Consider the following 6,131-nt stretch of genomic DNA (forward strand, 5'->3'; position numbering starts at 1 on the left):
TTTTTTTTTAAAGACAGGGTTTCACCATGTTGGTCAGGCTGGTCTTGAACTCCTGACCTCAGGTGATCCGCCTGCCTCAGCCTCCCAAAGTGCTAAGATTACAGGCGCGAGCCATCGCGCCCAGCCAAACACAGCCTTATTAAAATTTTGTTACATGTTAGTAGCATAACACTTTTGTTTGTAATTCAGTAGGAAAATGCAATCTGATAATGGCACTGGAACGGCAATACTAAATGTAAAATCATATTTCATGAACTAATGCAAGTATGCTAGAATCTGGTATGCAGTGAGTAATAACTTACTGCTCCACACGAGATCCAACTATATCCTCAGGCATCAGTCTTAATGACAAAGGCCTACTATGAAAAACAAATGTATTATCAAGGCATTAATTTTTTTTTACAATGAGAAAATTCATCTGTTTCAGTTTCCTTCCAAATTAAAATCTGGACTTAGGTTCATAAAAGCTTCCTGCTATCTAGAATTCTGCAAAAATTGAGTCAAAAAAGTTCAGCGGCCAAGATATAAGGGGGAAGTCGAAAATTAGATAAAAGCTATTGTCAGCAATTGGGATGGTTTTTCAGTGCTCTTTCTTGCTAAGGTATTCATTCACTTACATTACCAAGCAGCCCACCAGTGGGGCTACCCCTGTGACTGTGAAAATCAGCAGTGTCCTTCAGTAGCACTCCTACCTAGAGAGCAGATTGTCATTACTCAAAACAGTGGAGAAGAGATGTGAGTTTTTAAGTCTCAAAACACCACTTTACGCTCTGTCCAGAGAAATGCAGATGAGAAAATGCAGCCATAAAATATGAATATTAGAATGAAGTTTAGGCACTGCATGGAGAAGTCATCCAGACCCACATTCCACCTTGGATTGATACTGGAAGCCATGGATGTTTGGGGAGAAATGGTGGTGATAACAATACTAACATTATTAACAATAAATATAACTGACAACAGCCAATGATTATATAGTAGTTCCTGCTCCCTCTCCATATCTGCAGTTTCACTTTCTGTGGTTTCAGTTACCTGCAGTCAACCACAGTCCAAAAATATTAAGATATTTTTGGAGAGAAACCACAGTATAACTTATTATACCATATTGTTATAACTGCTGTACTTTACTGTTAGTGTCAACTGAAGGATGATGAGGTTCATAAAGTTGGAAAGAAGAGCTTTAATTCTCATAAAGGGTTGCAGTCTGCAGGGCTGCCATTCCAACAGGCTGGAAAGCACAACCTCATGCCAGAAGCCAGAAACAGACACTTCAAGGGAGGGGAAAAAGCAGCAGGAATCTATGCAGTGTGGGGTGGCCAAATATACAGATTTAATAAGCTATAGGAGGAGTCATGAATATTTATGCAAAGAGAAAGGTGCACATGCGCAATTGCACTTTATGCCTCTCCATGGGACCCATGTTCCAAAATTGGCAGTGTTCACATGATCCAGGGTAGGAGTTTTAGGCCCTCTGACATCAAAAGGTGAAGCAGGGGACATGAAAACCCTGACTGCATGTCTTCCAGAGACTGGCCACAACTACTCCGTGGTCGGTGGTCTTTTATCAAGAACTGCTGGTCAGTTGTGCCAAAACTGAAAAAGGGAGGGGCAGCATCAGGTCGTGATACCAGTGGTAGAGTCTTTTGAAAGGGCTGATTTCTGTTTAGACCTTAGGGAAGAAAGCCTATTGGCAGTTAGAGGGGAAGAAGGTTTTCAAGGTTATTCTGGGGTCCCCTTGGCCAAGAGGGGATTCTGTCCAGACAGCTGGAGGGCTTAAGATTTCATTTTATTTCTCATTCATTATTGTTAATCTCTACTGTAACTAATTTATAAATTAAACTTTTTTTTGAGATGGAATCTCACTCTGTCGCCCAGGCTGGAGTGCAGTGTCGCGATCTTGGCTCACTACAACCTCTGCCTCCTGAGTTCAAGCAATCCTCCCACCTCAGCCTCCCGAGTAGTTAGGATTACAGGTGTGTGCCACCACACCTTTTTTTTTTTTTGAGATGGAGTCTTGCTCTGTCACCAGGCTAGAGTACAGTGATGTAATCTCCGCTCACTGCAACCTCTGCCTCCTGAAGTCAAGCAATTCTCCTGTGTCAGTCTCCTGAGTAGCTGGTACTACAGGCAGGCACCACCACACACAGCTAATTTTTGTATTTTTAGTAGAGACAGGGTTTCACCATGTTGGCCAAGATGGTCTTGATCTCTTGACCTTGTGATCCGCCCTCCTCAGCCTCCCAAAGTGCTGGGATTACAGGCATGAGCCACCGTTCCTGGCCTAAATTAAACTTTATCACAGTTATGTGTGCTGATTAATACTGAGTGTCAATTCGATTGGATTGATGAATTAAAGTATTGTTCCTGGGTGTGTCTGTGAGGGTGTTGCCAAAGGAGATTAACATTTGAGTCAGTGGACTGGAGAGGCAGACCCACCCTCAGTCTGGGTGGGCACCATCTAATCAGCTGCCAGATTAGCTAGAATAAAGCAGGCAGAAGAATGTGGAAGGTCTTGACTTGCTGAGTCTTCTGGTCTTCATCTTTCTCCCATGCTGGATGCTTCCTGGCCTTGAACGTCGGACTCCAAGCTCTTCAGCTTTTGGACTCTTGGACTTATACCAGTGGTTTGCCAGGGTCTCAAGGCCTTCAGCCATAGATGGAAGGCTGCACTGTTGGCCTCCTTACTTTTGAGGTTTTGGGACTCAGACTGGCTTCCTAGCTCCTCAGCTTGCAGATGGCCTATTGTGGGGCTTCACCTTGTGATCACGTGAGTCAATCCTCCTTAATAAACTCACCTTCATATATATATCTATCATATTAATTCTGTCCTCTAGAGAACCCTGACTAATACAGTATGTTTCTATATATAGGGGAAAACATTGTGTATTTAGGGTTTGGTGCTGTCCATGATTTCAGGCCTCCACTGAGGGTGTTGGAACACACCCTCCACAGAGAAGGGGGTCCTGTTACACAGATTGAATGGTGGGTCAGAGTTTATTCCAGGTGGCTTACAGGTGTGACTTCACTTAATCCCCACAACAAACCAGGAGGCATGTGCACTTACTGTTTCTCTTCTCACAAATAAACAGGCACAGGAGAAGATTATTAAGTTTTGAGGTTCTACAGCAAGTAAGTGATAGATCTGGGATCTGAACACAGCCAATCTGCCTCCAGAGCCTGGGCTTTTAACTGTATACTGATTCAGAGCAAACAGAGAGATGGTGTCCTTGAAAAAGTAAGGGCTTTGGGATCAGATGAACTAAGATGAGAAACCTGTATGACGCTGGGAAGGCTACTGATATACCTCAAGTTTAAGTCTCCAAGTCAACAAAATGAGTGCTAATCCTGGCATCAAGGGATTAAGTGAGATGGGTTTACCAAGTACCTAGCACAGGGCCTGGCAGGGTAGTTGATAACAGTTTGCTTCGTTCCAGGGATTTCTGTTAAGGAAAATATTTGAGGACTACACGTAGTTGTGTATACTGTAGGGGAGGCAAAACCTTACTTCCACCCTCTAAGTCCCAGATGGACCTGAGACTTAAATTGACATAAAACAGATTAACAGGAAAAAAGCATTCAAATTTCATAAAAGTTTTATATGACATAAGAGCCCTCATTAGGGAAATGAAGACCCAAAGAAGTGGCAAAACCTGAATGCTTTTATATTTGGTTGAACAAAGAGAGGTAACTGTGGGAAAAGTAAATTATTTGGGGAGGATAAAGGGAGAAAATTATTTTAACAAAGTTGCTGGTACAGAATGCACTTGGCTTTGACTCTTTATTGAGTAATGTTTCTTTCCTCTTGGTACAGTGAAGCCATTTTTCACATGGGAGTTTTTATCTCCTGTTTTCAGGAAGAAAAGAGGAAATTCAAATGCCCTTCTTGCATCTGCTATTTTTCAAGTGCCTTTAGCTCAAAGTAATCCTTATGCCAAAGTGGCATATTTTGGGCAGCATATTCTGCCATCCTTCAGTAGAACGATGAGAAAGATGTTCACTGCAGTGAAACACATGTACACAAAAATCAGAAGGGCTAGAAAGAAACCTATACCTATCAAGGTGCTATTAAAGTTAATTTGCTTTTAAAAATATAATCAATCCTGATTTTCTTGCTTGGGAGATGAATGAAAAATATATTTTCAATGAAGTTTAACTTCCAAGTAACACTATGCCATAGCAGCTATGTACATTCACATGCTCAATAAATTCAGTGTGATTTGAATATGGCATTTATGACTTGCTGTTCAGGCAGTGAAGTAATAAAGACAAGTGGTTAAAAAAGAAAAACATTTTCAAACACTTTATGTTAATGGCCTTAATGCTTTTATTACTAGACCCAAAAGAAAAAATCAAAATTCTTTGAGGCAAAAACAAAGCTACCTAAGATTTCAAATGCAAAGAACAAGGAAATGCCTACTACCAATTGCTCTTTAGCTGTTTGTAGTAATTAAATGTTTTATTTCATCTCCTTGATAGCACATGTCTGCCAAGAAACTCTAATCATCTTTATTATCTACTAGATTCTCCTCTTCATTCATGGTATTTCTTCTGAACCAGAAAAAGGCTTTAATTTTTCTAACGGCAATACAGTGCTAAAGGCAGATGAGGACTTGTTGGGAAGAAAGGCAATGATCAAAGCATGCAGCCATCACATATGAGCCATTCTCTACCTTTTCCAGTGAAAGACAGCTACAGTGAGCAAAAGAGTTGGAGGGCAAATACTGTGTTGCTGGGCAGACAGCAGGAAAAGCAATCCAGACATCTTAATGGTTGCAATAAAGTTCCTTGTGTCTGCATATTTACAAGTTATATACATTCATTCATAGCAAAGATCCCTCCTGCTTAAAGCACACGGTAGACTACCTAATAACACTTTGTCCCTCATAAATGAAATTTTGATGAAGCAGCAACAGAGATTTTCTTGGCTGGTGGAAGCGGGTGGAGAGGTGGGCCTTGATAAGATGGTGCTTACCAAGCATTGCAGCCATTTGGCCCAGAAGCCTGGTCTTAGACTCTTTTCCAGACATACATCTTCCAGTTTTCCAGGGCCCCTATGGAAATCATTAAGGCCTATTAAGTTATAAAATTGCAAACATCCAAGGTCTTGATAGTGGTAACTGAGATTCTCTTTGTTTGCTTGGTTACCCCTGTGTTCTGTATCCTTTACCTTTAGGAAGAGCCTACTCCCATCTTTAAGAGACTTTGGTATAGGGCTCTGCCTTCCTTTCCTGAGTGCCCAGGATTCAGGCCAGACACAGTGACTGGTTCAGAAGTTCAATCAGCATCCTTTCAGGACATTCAGACAGATTCTTGCTCCCCTGAGCTAACAAGCTGAGGGGTGATAGAAACCTAGCCACCTGTGCCCTTGCTTCAGAAAAACCTGCCTCAGCGTGAAGCCAACTCAAAAAACACCTAAGAGATGGGAAACAATGTTAATGCTGCCATCTGAATCCATGGATGCTGAGTTCAAGATCAGAATCCTGGAGACAATGAATTACTAGAGCATCTCCTTTTGCCTAATCTGCTTTAAGTTGGTTCCTTCACTTGAAAGTGAACAAGGTCTGGCTAAATCAGTAGCCAAACCTATTATTTGGGGGAAAAGAAAGTAGTAAGAAATGAGACTTTGTTTCAAAGCCATGGAGCTAGGGAAGATTAATATTACCGATGAGGAGTTTTGAATGTAATGAGAGGTGAAGTGAAAACAGTTTGACATTTTTGTTATGTTTCTTCCCAGTGTTCTGTTGTTGGGCAATGTGCTCATCATTTTAGTTGGTGGCAACAAGGGTAAGGGAGAGACAAATTATGAAGAACTGTCCTTTTCCAAATGGAAAGTACAGAGTGGCTGGGCGCAGCTGCTCACGCCTATAACCTCAGCACTTTGGGAGACTGAGGCGGTGGATCACTTGAGGTCAGAAGTTCCAGACCAGCCTGGCCAACATGGCAAAACCCCAGCTCTACTAAAAATATAAAAATTAGCCAGCCTGGTGGCTGTTGCCAGTAATCCCAGCTACTTGGGAGACTGAGGCAGGAATCGCTTGAACCCAGGAGGCAGAGGTTGCAGTGAGCCAAGATCATGCCACTGCACTCCAGTCCAGCCTGGGCAACAAAGCGAGACTCTGTTTAAAAAAAAA

The 6,131-nt window shown here is 42.0% G+C and overlaps 1 protein-coding gene and 1 long non-coding RNA gene across 4 annotated transcripts in view; one reads left to right on the top strand and one right to left on the bottom strand.

The window, feature by feature from the left end:
- FAM189A1 (family with sequence similarity 189 member A1) overlaps positions 1 to 6,131 on the bottom strand; it is a 232,119-nt gene that overhangs the window by 117,986 nt on the left and 108,002 nt on the right. The gene's annotated exons all lie outside the window — the stretch shown is intronic.
- Positions 2,672 to 4,222, top strand: LOC108296363. Its single transcript, XR_001821824.2, has 2 exons — positions 2,672 to 2,767; positions 3,090 to 4,222. It is a non-coding gene; the product is annotated as an uncharacterized LOC108296363 (long non-coding RNA).

This window comes from Cebus imitator, unplaced genomic scaffold (genome assembly GCF_001604975.1).
Source record: "Cebus imitator isolate Cc_AM_T3 unplaced genomic scaffold, Cebus_imitator-1.0 Scaffold706, whole genome shotgun sequence".
In the NCBI taxonomy this organism is placed as follows: Eukaryota; Metazoa; Chordata; class Mammalia; order Primates; family Cebidae; genus Cebus; species Cebus imitator.